The 18011-nt window shown below is 29.9% G+C and overlaps 1 pseudogene across 1 annotated transcript; it reads right to left on the bottom strand.

Moving 5' to 3' along the window:
• Positions 1-2413: 2413 nt before the first annotated feature.
• LOC145973450 (uncharacterized) lies at positions 2414-14618 on the bottom strand (annotated as a pseudogene). The gene is made up of 9 exons (XR_014439479.1): positions 14461-14618; positions 12308-12545; positions 11786-12215; positions 11551-11672; positions 11338-11464; positions 5187-5304; positions 4797-4997; positions 2671-3013; positions 2414-2559 (listed from the first exon to the last, which is right to left on the bottom strand). The product of XR_014439479.1 is annotated as an uncharacterized LOC145973450 (transcript).
• Positions 14619-18011: the final 3393 nt, after the last annotated feature.

Below are 18011 nucleotides of genomic sequence, written 5' to 3'. Positions count from 1 at the left end.
CTAAAAAAACCTTATAAAGGTAAAAAAATACGCCAAGTACATAAAAAAATCAAAAAATCTAAAAGAGTGATAAAAATAAAATATTTAAAAATCGATATGAGATTGATACTATTAGCCAGGTACAATAAATTATGTGACATTAATTCTAGTAATCGATACTAAATGAGTTAAGATTACTTTAATTTCTAAAGTATTTTTTATATGATGTGTATAATTTAAAAAAATTTTACACAAATTCTAAATCGCATAAATGACCTTCAGGTCGAAGTAAGATATGAAAACTTGGCGTGCCCCCCCTCCCGCTCCGTCGTTTACATATCATGAATAAAATAAAATATTTGATTATACAATATACATATATACAATATATATTTGTTAATCCTTTCATTTAGTAAGTACAATTTACATTTTTATAAAATAAGCTTTAGACTACGAATGTGCAACAGGCAGCCTGTGGGTCAGAAACGACCTGCGAAACTTTTCAATCCGACTTACAACAATTAAACTTTACTTGCAGAGAAAATAAAAAACTCATAAAAAAAGAGATTCCACTTTGCCTAATCTCTATGTGATGATTTCCAGATAATACAGAGGAGACAAGATATATAATTTCGAAATTAAGCTACGCGCGTGGGCGGTCCGTAGTGTAATTTTAAATTTTACATTAGGCCCATCAAAAATCTAGCTTTTTCCTGTTTTAAACTATATGATTTAAATACGGGGCACGCCAAATTTTCATATCTTACTTCGACCTGAAGGTCATTTAGAATTTGCGATTTAGAATTTATGTAAAACTTTTTTAAATTATATACATTATTTAAAAAATGATTTAGAAATTAAAGTAATCTTAACTCATTTAGTATCGATTACGAATTAATATCACATAATTTATTGTACCTGGCTAATAGTATGGATATTATATCGGTTTTTAAATATTTTATTTTTATCACTCTTTTAGATTTTTTGATTTTTTTTATGTACTTGGCGTATTTTTTTACATTTATAAGGTTTTTTTTTAGGGGATTATTTAATTCTAAAATCTTAAGCCTTTGTAAATTATATTACACTAAATATGTGAAAAGAGTCAATTCAAATAAGAATAAATTGAAATAATAATTATTTCTCATATATATGTATAACTATTTAAATGTAGTATTTAATAATAGTTTGAAGTTAATTGTACTAATATTTAAAAATAGATATTATTTCAAACTTTTCTAAGCTTATATTTTTATTATTAAATATTAAATATTTGTAAAATATTTTTTTTATTACTTAATATTTTTGTTTTATTTTATTTAATTTTTGTTTTTTTTTTTATTTTTTATTCATTTAATTATTTTTTATTTTAGATATTTATTTGTTGTCTTTTATTAAACTATTTTCTTTTTACCTTCTATTTTATTACTTATTATGTTCTTTTTCACTATTTTATATCTACTTTTTAATTTATTATTTATCATTGGGCTTTTTCTTATTTTTACTTTTTTTATTTATTAAACTTTTTTATAATGATTTAAACGTTGTACTTTTGTTGGTAGCAGTCGGGAGTATTTTTTTTTCATAAAAGTTTTTTATGTCATTTTTTATTTAAGAATTAAGAATAAACAATCTTTTAAGCTTTTTTGTTTTACATATTGGCACAGTTTTTATGTACATAGGATAAATTTTATCTTTATATTTTTCTACTTTCTATTTAATAGGATAATATTTTGTAAAAGTCTCAAAAGAGATTATAAGAATATGCAATAAAAAATAAAGGATTTAATTTAAAAAATTCATGATGATTTTATCTTGACCTTTGCGTCGAGATCAAACTGAGGCTAAATAGATTTTTTTAAATCTTACAACCTTCCTTTTGTATTAAACAATTCTTTAGAACATTCACGATTTTCGAAATATTTCCTGATCTTTTTGTGACAGCCTGTACACAATACCTTGTAGGAGACACGCATATGCCTAAGTTTAATACATAATATGAGATTCGTAAAGTTTATTTTCTTGTTTATATTCTTGAATTCTGTAGTACATTGCACATAACGAGCGCTAAATTGAGAATCATTGAATCGAAATTGGGAATTAATGTGGTGGAAACTGTTGTGGAAATTCAAGTTAATCAATTCATCAATAAAAAAGTTTGACTAGTTAAAATGTTTCACACAAATTTATTGCCATATAATTCTACATATATTCTTATTATATTTTACTTTTCATAACATGAAAGATAAAATATAATTCATTCATTAACATTATACTTTTAATTTTATAATGTCCACAATATTATAATACTTTCATGGAGAAAAATTTAAAAATATTTATACATAATTTTGAAACACACAGATATATATATATATATATATATATATATATATATATATTATGGATATTATTATACACACTACTGATTAGACAATATTTCGTGCATAACAGCGATATAATCAGTAGGATAATTCCTTGCCAAATTTTCATTTGGTACGTAATAAGTGCCTTCAAATGCAGAAAAATATCATCCTATCTCTGCATTATCGATCCACTTTGGTGGACATTTTGATACACTATCTAAAATAAAAAGAAATATATTTAATTATATTGCGCACGTTAGAGAGATGAAAAATCATATAAAATATATATAATTTATAAAAGAGAATGCTACTAATATTTCATACATACCTTGTGGTACATAACATATTTTATTACTATTTGTAAGAATCAAATAGTGCGGTTGACGGATAAATTTTGACTTGTCTGATACGCAGGTTTGATATCTACATGAATGCTGAATGTGCTAATTTTCATAGCATTCGCTCAGATGCGGAACTAAAGAATTCAAATTCTCATAAACAAATGCAGCTTTACATTTGTAATGCCAACCAATTATCACGCCATCGTGATTAATCATATCACACGAAGCCCAAGACAAGGTTGGTGAGTGCCTTACGATCATACCAATAGTAAATTTAATTTTTTTCTTTCTTATTCCTAGTTGTTCATTTATGACGAAGTTAGATCTATCCTGTATGTACATAACAAATGTGTGTATAGTAATGTAATAACAAAATTTAATCAATATCCTTTATGAAATGTTTTCAAAAGTAATTATTGTAATTACTTAAATAATATAGACAATTGTCATTGTGTATATTGAAATCCGAACTCATATATATGTACATATACATATAGGATATACATATACATATACATATACATATGCATATGTATATATATATATATATATATATATATATATATATATATAGACACACGCGCGCGCGCGCGTGTGTGTGTGTGTGTGTGTGTACAGGATGTACCAAAATTCGCGGATGCGGAATGCACAGTATGATTGTTCGTGTCAAAACAAAGAATTTTTTCTCTGGCAAAATTACGCCTGAACATTACTTTTTAAATGAGAGCAACTTTAAGTAAACGAATAAGCGCTTAATGTTACACTAGAGTCAGGGGCGACGCGCGCACGACATATGTAGCATTTCAACGTGTACACTATTTTACTATTTCGCTAAAGCTTTTACAAGTAGTATGCATGATATCTAACTATTGCTATTTTCAATACAACTTACTTAATAAGAGAAAATTTTCTAATTGATACCACGAAGCAACGACTGAAAGTAAGATTAAATTACCTGTAAATAATTTTGATTCAAACGTTTTAAAAATTTGTTGGCCCTGAAAAGGGCAGATTAAATGCTTTAGAGCGTATTCATATACCTATTTCATTTGTAGAACGAATATGTGTATACAAATGGGATGTTTGCATTTCTAACATATGCTTTAAAATATTCGGCCCTTTTCAGAGCCAAAAAATATTTAGAAAATTGAAGCAATAATTTTGGGTCAAAATTATTCGCGTGTTATCTAATCTACTTATTTTATTTTCAGATTCATTGCTTCGATGATATCGATCAATTAAAAAAGTCTTCTCTTATTAAAAACGTATTGAAAATAACGATATTTAGATATTATGCATAATTTTTGTGAAACCTGTGGCAAAATAGTAAAATAGCGTACACGCTCAAATGTCACATATGCCGTGCGCGCGCCACCCCTGCTTCAAGTGTAATCGAAAGCGCTTATTTTTAAAGTTAATTTAAGAATAAGTTAACTTATAGTTGCTCTCATTTAAAAAGTAATGTTTAGACGCAATTTTGCCAGAGCAAAAAATTGTTTGTTTTGATACGAACAAACATTCTGTCCGCATTCCGCATCCGCGAATTTTGGTACACTCTATATATATATATATATATATATATATATATATATATATATATATATATACAGAGTCCGGCCGTTATTTCAATTCTTCAAATGCGTAGTTAATGCGTAGGATTAAATTATCTAAGTTTTGAATAATTTCACTATAAACTTCCCCGGTTGGGAAAATGTTTCCCTACAATAACGAACGGCAACACAAAAATTATCGTTACAAGCTCCCTTGATCATGTCAACGTACTCTCTATTCATGTAACTCATCGCTTTGATAACTCAGGAAACTAATTGCTCACGCAAATAATATAGTAGAAGTCGCAGAGCATTGTTTTCGAGCAGAACAAGTGTTATACGTCCCACGGACAATTGTATCTTACCGGAAATTGAATTTAAACGGGACGGATATTTAAACTCAAATTTTACGAAAACAAAGAACCTCAGATGAATGAATTTTATTTTACTTTTTTTTATTTCTTTTTATAAGGAATCACCCTCTGTGCCCGTTTGTATAATACAAATTATTCGGCCGGATCCTATATATTACGGTATGTCATATACAATATGTTATACACTACCTTTATTGAACGTGTAATATATGTGTATTCATAATCCATATGTATATCTTCAATATTACTGCTTAAGCAGCGTGATAAAAAATTCAACATGTACATGATATTCCATTTGTAAGATACTTGATGTCGTTTCAAATGTAATCTAGTGCAAAAATTAAAACAATTTCTCTATCTAAGGAAATTACATGCCAAATTTCGTATTTGCTGAAAAATGATATATATAAACAATATTTCAATTACAGAAAAGAAAATAAAATTTTATTTATTGCTCATAGAATATATTGATTCATTAACTAACATATTATTTATAAGATTTATAATTGATTATTATCTTCATTAACTACTTCCTACTAAAATTAGTATAAAAATACTTATACATAAAAAATTGCTTACCAATATGTTATGTAATGGATCCACTGGAAGGCAACATATCCCTCTGGCAATATTCGGGAGATATGATAGCCCCAATTTTCTATAAAAGTATTTTATCGATTGACCATTTGCTGTATAACTGAAAATATTAAAAAAATAATTATTTGTACATTTATATATACATCAGATAGGTTGAAAAGTTCTGGAGCTAAAATTGTTACTAACTATATTTGTCCCGATATCCCGATTGCCATTACAGAACCAGACTTATAACTCAGACAACAATGTACACCAAGTCTTCTAGCTACGCTGTGATATATAAGAGACAATAGACATCCTTCGTAATATGCTAAAATCTATATTATCAAATTTTATTAGAGAAAAATTGTATTGAAAATTTATGAGATATAAAACACATAGTTTGCACAGTACGTAACAGTTATAATTTAATATAATAAAAAATAACTTACATATTTATAAATTTTTCTTCGACATCTAATGTTACCAATAATTGATGTACACTTAAATCAGAAAATATAATTCTTTTAAGAACACGTATAATCGATTTAGCTTCCAAGAAATTCCAGAAGTTATCGTTGATATTGTTATCTCTCCATAAAGTAAATTGCTCAGAAGACGTCGAGAATATTGCATGTGTAGGACTTTTAAATTTAAGGCGAGATAGTACTTCTTGTACAATATCATCTAACCATGTATCAATGATTGAGTAAGATATATGTGGTTGAAAATATTGTGCGATAATAGTAATTTGCTTTTCTAAAAGCAGCTTTTCTTTTGGCATGTATATAAATTTGGTTTGCTTGTATACTAACCGATACTGTTTTAATCAATGATAAATTTGGCCGAAATAGTATTTAACTGTCAAATTAGAATCGTGCCTAAAAAAAAATTTACATATTAATTGTACCTATTAATTGTAATATTTACATTATTTTATAATGTTAGCGGCAATTTAGTATATTAAATTTTACCATGATAATTGTGCAGAAATAATTCTATTTATATCATCTAAGACAAAACGATAAATTATAGAATGTTCAACTGTGGAACGCAGAAGTCTATTCAATTCCATTTCTTTGATATCCGATAAGTTATTATAAGACATTAGTGACACATAATGCTGTAGTTCTTCGATACATTTTACACCTGCTTCTAAATGGTCAAAAATTTTCTCCGTTTTTTTTTTGTTATATATTGTTTTCGACAAGGAAAATCTAAAATGAAAAGAATATTTTTCAAAAATATGTTAAACAACAAACATCAGCAATAAATTATAGACAATATTTATTTTTTCAAAGTAAACACATATTATATTTTTTAATTATATACACTCGCGTCCAAAAAATAGGGAACGCTTTTCAGAGGCCGAAAAAATGGTCATTTTCAACTGACTGTAACTCGGCGAAAAATAATCACAGAAAAAAACTAAACAAGCATTTTGAAGCTTAAACCTTCGTCTTTAAGATGCTTTAGGCGATTTTTCAGAAGATAAATTTTTTTAAATTCTGTACTTCAAAGTACGAGGCAAAAAATTTTATCAAAAAATTATACAAGTTTGACGCTTTCCAGCTCGATAAGAAAATTTTTTTCTAAAACGTTATTCAAATAGTAATAAACTACAACATATTCTCTACAGTTTGCTTTTTTAAAAAATACCGTATGATTTTTTTTCACCGAGTTATCGGACTTTGAAGAAAAAACGTGTTTTTCAGGAGAATTATCGTAGCTCGCTGAAAAATGCCGTTACAGAATAGTTTAAAAAAGCATTTTGTAGAAAAAAGTGCATACTTTAACGTCTTGTAGATTATTTTTTGCAATTTTCTTCATTCGCTGTTCTGCAGTTGTGTGAAAAAACCATTGTTTTGTTCCTGAAGCGCTGTTTTTTGACACTCTGCAGTTCCGTGGAAAATTTTTTTTCGGAACTTTTCGTTCCAGAACTACAAACTGCGTTATTTCCCCTGCAAAATGCTTTTTTTAAAATTGTTCTACGATTTTTTTTGATCAAGTCACATTACTTTGAAATAATCTATTGACACGATACATTTTTCAGACAAATAATGTTTACCGTCGGCATTAGCATTACCCAATGTGCACTACGTGGAGGTTGCCGATCGGATTTTGCACATCGTGTGTGTGTGTGTGTGTGTGCGCGCGCGCGTATGTTCCCGTGTGCATTTAAAATCGCGTATTGCTTCCTCTCTGCTCTATCACGGCTTGTAATCGCTCTCGCATGTTTATGCATCTCTCGATGAAGTGCTGGGGAATTTCGCGCCAAATCTGCTGCAAATTTTCTTCCAACTCCTCTGAAGTACGCGTTTTGAGCAACAAGGTCAAACATTCAGTATTTCGACGATCTTTCTCGCGTAATTGAGTGAAAATTTTTCGAAATGTTGCGAAGACATTTAGAAATAACGCAAGTCGCGCAAATAATTGCACTTTTAGAAACGGGTATAAGTACACGATTTGTAGCACAAAGATTCGGTGTTTCGATTTCCGTAGTAAGCAGAGCTTGGAGCCGATATCTCGAAAGCGGAAATTTTGAGAGACGTGAGGGCAGTGGCCGTCATCGATTGACAACATCTCGGGATGATACAGCAATTGTTCGATACACTTTGCAGAGGCGCACAGTAACGGCGAGACAGATTATAAGTGAAAATCAAAATCTGAACAACGTTAGCCAGCAAACAATTCGTAGACGTTTGAGGGAAACTGGGCTACGATCTCATGCGCGCGCTCGAGTACCACGGCTCACATTCGGACATCGTTTACGGCGCTTGGAATATGCACGAGAACACGTGAATTGGACTGCAAGACAGTGGAGTTCAGTCTATTTTTCGGATGAATCTCGTTTCTGTTTATTCAGCAACGATGCTCGCATACGCACGTGGAGAAGACGGAACGAACGATTCGATCGTCGTTGCGTTATGCCAATGCAGGCCTACAACGGTGGTTCTGTAATGGTTTGGGGCTGTATTTTCGCGAGAGATCGTAGTGATTTAGTGATCGTACCACCCCCAGCTATGACAAGTGCGCGATACATAAGCGCGATCCTCCAACGACAGGTTTTGCCACTGAGTCAGAGACGAAGAAACTTTATTTTCATGCAAGACAATGCCCGTCCACATGTCTCGAACCTGGCTCAGCGGTTCTTTGAGCGGCATAACATCACGCTACTGCATCATCCCGCCTGCAGCCCGGATTTAAATCCTATCGAGCACGTGTGGGATGAAATGGGGCGTCGATTGAGAGGTCGCGATGTACCGCCGCGTAATTTGGAAGAGTTGGAAGAAAATTTGCAGCAAATTTGGCGCGAAATTCCCCAGCACTTCATCGAGAGATGCATAAACATGCGAAAGCGATTACAAGCCGTGATAGAGCAGAGAGGAGGCAATACGCGATTTTGAATGCACACGGGCCCATACGCGCGCGCGCGTACACACACCCACACACACACACACACACACGATGTGCAAAATCCGATCGGCAACCTCCACGTGGTGCACATTGGGTAATGCTAATGTCGACGGTAAACATTATTTGTCTGAAAAATGTATCGTGTCAATAGATTATTTCAAAGTAATAAGACTTGGTCACAAAAAATCGTAGAACAATTTTAAAAAAAGCATTTTGCAGGGGTAATAACGCAGTTTGTAGTTCTGGAGCGAAAAGTTTCGAAAAAAAATTTTCCACGGAACTGCAGAGTGTCAAAAAACAGCGCTTCAGGAACAAAACAATGGTTTTTTCACACAGCTGCAGAACAGTGAATGAAGAAAATTGCAAAAAATAATCTACAAGACGTTAAGGTATGCACTTTTTTCTACAAAATGCTTTTCTAAACTATTCCGTAACGGCATTTTTCAGCGAGCTACGATAACTCTCCTGAAAAACACGTTTTTTTTTCAAAGTCTGATAACTCGGTGAAAAAAAATCATACGGTAATTTTTAAAAAAGCAAACTATAGAGAATATGTTGTAGTTTATTACTATTTGAATAACGTTTTAGAAAAATATTTTCTTATCGAGCTGGAAAGCGTCAAACTTGTATAATTTTTTGATAAAATTTTTTGTCTCGTACTTTGAAGTACAGAATTTAAAAAAATTTATCTTCTGAAAAATCGCCTAAAGCATCTTAAAGACGAAGGTTTAAGCTTCAAAATGCTTGTTTAGTTTTTTTTCTGTGATTATTTTTCGCCGAGTTACAGTCAGTTGAAAATGACCATTTTTTCGGCCTCTGAAAAGCGTTCCCTATTTTTTGGACGCGAGTGTATATATATATATTATATATACAAAATGTACCAAAATTCGCGGATGCGGAATGCGCAGTATGATTGTTCGTGTCAAAACAAACAATTTTTCCTCTGGCAAAATTATGTCTGAACATTAAATGAAAACTTTTGTAATGAGAGCAACTTTAAATTAACGAATAAGCACTTTATGTTACACTTGAGTCAGGGGCGCCGCGCGCACGACATATGTGGCATTTCAACGTGTACACTATTTTACTATTTCGTTCAAGCCTTTACAAGAATTATGCATTATATCTAAATATTGCTATTTTCAATACAACTTACTTAATAAGAGAAAATTTTCTAATTGATACCACGAAGCAACGACTGAAAGTAACATTAAATTACTTGTAAATAATTTTGATTCAAACGTTTTAAAAATTTGTTGGCCCTGAAAAGGCCGATTAAATGATTTAGAGCATATTTATATATCTATTTTATTTGTAGAACGAATATGTGTATACAAATGGGAGGTTTGCATTTCTAACATATGCTTTAAAACATTCGGCCCTTTTCAGAGCCAAAAAATATTTAAAAAGTTGAAGCAATAATTTTGGATCAAAATTATTTGCGCGTTACCTAATCTACTTATTTTATTTTCAGATTCATTGCTTCGATGATATCGATCAATTAAAAAAGTCTTCTCTTATTAAATACGTATTGAAAATAACGATATTTAGATATCATGCATAATTTTTGTGAAATCTGTGGCAAAATAGTAAAATAGCGTACACGCTCAAATGTCACATATGCCGTGCGCGCGCCGACCCTGTTTCAAGTGTAATCGAAAGCGATTATTTTTAAAGTTAATTTAAGAATAAGTTAACTTAAAGTTGCTCTCATTTAAAAAGTAATTCAGACGCAATTTTGCCAGAGCAAAAAATTGTTTGTTTTGATACGAACAATCATACTGTATATTCCGCATCCGCAAATTTTGGTACACTTTGTATGTATATAAACAGGGTCCGACCGCTATTTTAATTTTTCAAATGCGTAGTTAATGCGTTGAACTAAATTATCTAAGTTTTGAATATCTTCACAATAAACTTCCCCGATTGAGAAAATGTTTCCTACAATAACGAACGGCAACACAAAAATTATCGTTACAAGCTCCCTTGATCATGTCAATGTACTCTCTATTGGTGTAACTCATCGCTTTGATAATTGAGTGGAAACTAATTGCTCACGTAAATAATACAGTAGAAGTCGCAGAGCATTGTTTACAATCAGAACAAGTGTTATACGTCCCACGGACAATCGTATCTTACCGGAAATTGAATTTAAACTGGACGGATATTTGAACTCAAATTTCACGAAAACAAAAAGCCTCAGATGAAAGAATTTTATTCTACTTTTTTTTATTTTTTCATAAGAAATCACCCTTTGTACCCGTTTGTATAATGCAAATTATTCGGCCGGATCCTGTATATTACAATATGTCATGTACAATATGTTATACACTACCTTTACTGAATGTGTAATATATGTGTATTCATAATCCATATGTATATCTTCAATATATTACCGCTTATGCAACGTGATAAAAAATTCAACATGTACATCATATTCCATTTGTAAGATACTTGACGTCGTATCAAATGTAATTTAGTGCAAAGGCAAAGACAATTTTTCCATCCAAAGATACGACGTGCCATACATCGTATTTGCTGAAAAATGATATATATAAACAATATTTCAATTACAGAAAAGAAAATAAAAGAAAATAAAATTTTATTTATTGCTCATAGAATATATTGATTCATTGACTAACATATTATTTATAAGATTTATAATTGATTATTATCTTCATTAACTACTTCCTACTAAAATTAGTATAAAAATACTTATACATAAAAAATTGCTTACCAATATGTTATGTATTGGATCCAGTGGATGCGTAAGGCGACATATCCCTCTGTCAATATTCGAGAGATGTGGTAGCCCCGAATTCCTCATATAAAAATATTTTATCGATTGACCATTTGCTATATAACTGAAAATATTAAAAAAATAATTATTTGTATATGTATGTATACATCAGATAGGTTGAAAAGTTCTGGTACTAAAATTGTTACTAACTATATTGGTCCCGATAGGATTGCCATTACAGGTATATAAGTCAGACAACAAAGTACACCAAGTCTTCTAGCTACGCTGTGATATATAAGAGACAATAGACATCCTTGGTAATATGCTAAAATCTATATTATCAAATTTTATTAGAGAAAAATTATATTAAAAATTTATAAGATATAAAACACATAGTTTGCACAGTACATAACAGTTATAATTTAATATAATAAAAATAACTTACATATTTTATAAATTTTTCTTCGACATCTAATGTTACCAATAATTGATGTACACTTAAATCAGAAAATTTAATTTCTTTAAGAACACGTATAATCGATTCGGCTTCCCAGAAATTCCAGAAGTTATCGTTGATATTGTTATCTCTCCATAAAGTAAACTGCTCAGAAGACGTCGAGAATATTGAATGTGTAGGATTTTTAAATTTAAGGTAGAATAATACTTCTTGCGCAATATCATTTAACCATGTATCAATGATTGAGTAAGATATATTTGGTTGAAAATATTGTGCGATAATAGTAATTTGCTTTTCTAAAAGCAGCTTTTCCTTTGGCATGTATATAAATTTCGTTTGCTTGTATATTAACCGATACTGTTTTAACCAATGATAAATTTGGCCGAAATAGTATTTAACTGTCAAATTAGAATCGTGCCTGAAAAAAATTTACATATTAATTGTACCTATTAATTGTAATATTTACATTAATTTATAATGTTAGCAGCAATTTGGTTTATTAAATTTTACCATGACAATTGTGCAGAAATAATTCTATTTATATCATCTAAGACAAAACGATAAATTATAGAATATTTAGCTGTGGAACGCAGAAGTCTATTCAATTCCATTTCTTTGATATCCGATAAGTTATTATAAGACATTAGTGACACATAATGCCGTAGTTTTACATTTTACACCTGCTTCTAAATGGTTAAAAATTTTTTCCCGTTTTTTTTTGTTATATATTCTTTTCGACAAGGGAAATCTGAAATGAAAAGAATATTCTTCAAAAATATGTTAAACAACAAACATCAGCAATAAATTATAGACAATATTTATTTTTCAAAGTAAACACATTATATTTTTTAATTATATATTGCGACGTCTTTTTTATTTTTTAATTTTTCAATCCTCCTCGGGTGTTGGAGAGGAGGATGTTAAAGGGGAGCGAAAACGCCGTTAAAAAAAAAGACACAAGGTGGATAGAGATACTCGCGCTCGGAGGAACTCAGATGGAGGGTGTTCTAGCGCGAGCCGCGGCGAAGCGAAGGCCATCTCGAGATCTCGAAGTTGGGCGCCAGATACGGTCTTCCACGTATCAGTTCGCAAAATCGTCAGAATAACGCGAAGAACGTTAGCCTGTTTCGCCACGGGCCGACCAGCTCTCCTAACGGTAGAGGGGCAGGGTCCGTTGAAAAGGATCTAGAATTATTTTATGCGAAGCTGTCGGTGATTACGAAAATTGACGAACACAACGGAATTTAACACACACGAGAAACGAACACTCAAATAAATTACGCGAATTTAATATAAAAGAGAATGTAACAAATTTATTTAAATAAAAGAAATATAATAGAAAAGAATATAAAGGGAAAGAAATAACAAGTTCTAGAAAGAAATAGTAATAATGACATATTGACTCCCTTTGGAGTGCTTGACTTACGTCCCCTTGCCTCTCACGATTCGGGGTGCTTGATTTACACACACGCACACACACACAGAGAGAGAGAGAGAGAGAGAGAGAGAGAGAAAGAGAGATAAGCGTGAAGAGCGGTTTGGAGTCACGAAATACGTAGACTGTATGGGGATGGAAGCTTTTTATTTTAATTATTAAATTTGGAACATTGTAACTCAGTGAAAAATAATCCAATTTCAAAAAATAAAATACCGTTGTATTCGTCTCAATGCCAGCTACAACGTTCACTAGAACAAAAAAATCGATTGCCATTTAAAAAAATGGCCGCCATGCAGAAATCTCGAAAGTGTCGCCACCTACAATTAAATTGATATGACCAACTTCTGCTCCTTTCGGAACCATAAAACTATTGTCTGAAACATTTTTCCCAATCTCTTTTACTTTAAGAGATATTCAGCTGCACCACTTAAAATGACACATCTTGTATAAGTAAATATTGAAATATAAAAAAACCGCTTGAAACAAATGAATGTAAAAAAGAAACATCTTTATGAATATTAATATAGATAAATATTGAGTAATCACATTATTACAAATCTTAATATTAAAATATGAAAAATCGTGATAGCACTTTTATTTAATCTCGTTTCGTATGTGTTTCACGCTGTAAAATAGAGCTTTTCTTAATTACATAATAAAATAATTTTAATAAAATAATTTTAAAATGTTAAAAAAGTTTATTAAAGAAGTTTACTAAACATAAATAGACTATATTTTTAAACATATATTTTTAATAATTTAAAATAATCCAAGTCAAAATACATTTTTAGCGTGCTATAACTGAAGACAATAATAAAACAAAATATGTTTACAATTTAATAATAAAATCTATGCAAGAAAAGGATGAAATTATAATTTACGATAACAATAAGTCATATATTTCGAACGGTAGTAAACTATCGTTATCAATAGAAAAACTTGGAAATGATTAATAAAATTTATTATGACTTGTCGAGCCACTAGACGTATTAAAATTTTAGCTTTACTAAATTTTGGTTCTTTACGATCGTTATTAAATTGTAATATCAAAAGCTCAATATATACAATGAAGCAACAAACGCAACATAAATTAATAAGATAACAATGTAATAACTTTAACTTTATTTTTTCACTATTATTTTCATGAAAGTTCGTTGAACGATGAAAATCGACCAAATATGAAATAAATATCAAAAATTTTATAAAAAAATACTTAAAATCATACCTCTGAAAAAATTTCTTTTCCCAAAATTTGGTGCTAAATGTTGTACGCTGTAATCTCTTACACATGGATTTAAAATTCACAATATCCTCCACGCTAATGTTCTTATATTCCAATATTGTAGCAATTATTTCATCTGGCAAATGTGTTACTGTAGTCATCGTAAAAAATTCGACGATTTACAACAGCTCGCAATCGATATTATTTATTTTCGCACCACTAATTTCGTTTGTATACTTATATATATAATTAATCACGAATATGGGCGCACAAATCTGCTACTTGTAACACTGCGTCTATCACATGCACTTCGTTGGATGTTGCACGTGGTTTAGACTAAAGATGCACTGTCTTTAGAAATGATTCACAGCATTTGGTTTACCAATCAGAACAAAAGGGACACCTCTGTTCTGATTGGTCAAAAAAGTTGGACCATAGCAGTAAATACGTGTGACAAATTCTTTGGAGAGAATTTCTGAACAATTTTTTTTCGCTTCTTGAGATGTATACAGGTAGTTTTATGGTCTTATTCCAATAATATTTTAATGGAATTTTTTGCCTTTTTGATCGTTATTTATATATATGCGCTGAGAGAGAGAGAGAGAGAGAGAGAGAGAGAGATCATATTTTTCTTATTGGAGTTATGATCGTATCGACATTTCTTGCTCCTTAATTTTATTATTCTTATATTTATTATAATGTAATATTATATTTATTATAATTAATTATTTATATATATACGAAAAATTAAATAAATTAATGAATATACAATACATATCATATACAATCGCGAAATATACAAGGAATTGCGAAGAATTATCGAAGTAAACTATTGTCAATATTCGTAGCTCGGCTTTGTACAGTATAAACTCTATGATAAAAATTTTCAATTTTAATTTATGAATATAATAAAACTGAAATCTATGTTCAATCTTCTTATATCGTTTCTTATATCATTCTATATCGTTTTTCTCTTCAATATAGGTGAGAGAAAACAACTTTATCATTTTTACATTCAAATACTTTGTTCATTTATTGATTTTGAAAGATATTATTTTTTTAAATTTTAGTTATAATTGTTTCCGGCGACTGTAATCACACCGGCACGCATTTTAATATTTGTGATGCGCACAATCGACAGCATTATCGCCTTCTAATACACACTCATGTGTAATAAACACGCTTGTACAATTACACTGCGTACAATTATAAAATCATGTTCAAATACACAAGCACATATTATGCATTCACACACACACACTTATTCATACTTGTATACTTGTACACGCGCACACACACACACACACACACACACACATCAAAGAACGTATATAAATTTTATTTTAATTTATTTTGACACGAAACAAATCGCATTTTTTTTCACTGTTATTCTCCCGAGCCCTGATCCTGATTGCGGTTATCCGATTCGGCTGGCAGACTTGCGGAGGCCGTCCGTGACATTTTTATATTTCATTATGTTTATTTATTTAATGAAAATTAAAATAACTATTAAATAAATCACGTTCGATTGCAAGAATGGAAAAAACCGACATAGATGAATATTAATATTCGAATATTAATATAGTTTAATCTTGTCAAATAAATTTTACGATTTAAATATTCAATTTTAACTTAAGAATATATTCGAGAATTGAATGCTATTTTTTGATCTTTTCATATCAATCTTCCCCTTAATAAAGATAAAAAAAAATCTGATCTTCCTTACATATAAACACATTTTTTTACTTATTTACACAGTTTGATTTTATTTTATTCTTCTTATTTTTTGTAATTACTTATTAATAAGCAGTCAGAATTTAAGTTTTTAACATTATTCTGACTGATGGCTTCCAAATTTTTGTAACACCCACAAGAATGATACATTATAATATAGATGTACACACCCATGGTAATGTAATACGTGGCTCTTTTCCGCATACTTTCGAATATAATAATTATTTATCATATAGATCTCACTGTATAATCGATAATTTAATAATAGTATTTTTCTTACTTTGCTTTAAATCTTATAACAAATAATAGCATTCAATATAATTAATAATTAATAATTTATTTAATCAATTAAAAATTAATAGCCAGTTAATAAACATTAATAATTAATTAGCCTCGTTTTTTTATGTTTCTTTCTAAAAGATTACATAAGATCCTTAGCCCATGTAGTCAAGCAATGAGGAAGCAAAAGTGCATAAATATTCTTTTTGGCTTATTAACGATTTTTCCTATCTGCAATCACGGCGCTTTCAAGTAACTAACCCGGAATTTTATATCAAGTAAACTTTCGAAAAGATATTTCAAAAACAAAAGCCGTAATCAAAAACGACACTTTTATGACATAATGTGAATACAAACTTTCGATTGCGATTTCAGTTTGAGTAAGATTGGTGCAGTCAATCTTGAGAAATGATGCATATTGAATTACATAATAGAATTGTGGCATTTTTCATTCTTCTCTATAATTTCCAGGTTCAGACTCACGTACGTATGCTCGTACGCATAAACGAAAAGCGATTTTGTCTCTCAACTGGCATTCACGTCGAGCATGTTCGATTATTCGCTACAATGTGAAAAACGCTTTAAGAGATAAAATCACATATCATCATATGGATGATTATGCATATGTGAGATTAGAAGAGTTACGCGAAATAGTGCAGCAAACGAGAGAAAAATACTACAGTGATTAAAGGTTCTAAAAGTATCCCAGAATGGTGCAAAAAAGAGAAGTAATTTTTTTCAATATATTTATTCACCTCATTAAAAATACCTGGACAAAGGTAAAAAATACTCCACATAAAAAATATGCCAACTTGTATGGAACAAAGAGCTTAAAAAATATTTATTCCTAAAACTCGGAAAATAATACAAACTAAAAACAATTTTCTCCAAAAGTTTCTACTAAAAAATAAAAAGTCAAAACCAAATATGAAATCAATAATTATAATTAATCGAGTACTTAGAAGCAATTCAATTTGTAAGAGTGTGTAATTTGAAATAATATTTGTCATAAAAATATTATACACCGATTTCTTTCCCATAATATTAAAATGCATCTTATTTTTATTAGGAGAGATTTGTTTTTAAATTAAATTTAATTTTTGTATGATAAATATTTTGTATAATATATAAAATATCATTATTATGTAATAAATTTTCTTGCAAATAGTAAATTTATATAGTTTTATTTAACCTTTAATGCGCCATAACGTCGACTACATCGTTGCTAATTTCGAATTTAAGAGTGTTCTGTGCTAAATTGAAATTGTTGTTTTGAAATTAGGTCGTGGACTAAACGAATTAAGGCTAAAATGACAATCAAAAACTTACCTGGATCATATTGTAACTCATAAATTTTTATAATTAGTAAATATTATAAATATTTAAAATCAAGATTGACGAATTATTTGGTTTTAACCATTTTAGTTCCAGGCTTATTTGATAAAGCTTATAATTATTTTAATATCAATTTCAAAATTTCGATAAATTTGGCACAGGACATTTCTAAATTCGAAATCTACGTGGTCGATTTTGAAATGGAG

Source organism: Camponotus vicinus, unplaced genomic scaffold (assembly GCF_025532165.1).
Source record: "Camponotus vicinus isolate PSW18456_S1 unplaced genomic scaffold, iyCamVici1.0 SCAF_1, whole genome shotgun sequence".
NCBI classification, from domain to species: Eukaryota; Metazoa; Arthropoda; class Insecta; order Hymenoptera; family Formicidae; genus Camponotus; species Camponotus vicinus.
This window is presented reverse-complemented; position numbering and strand designations above follow the sequence as displayed.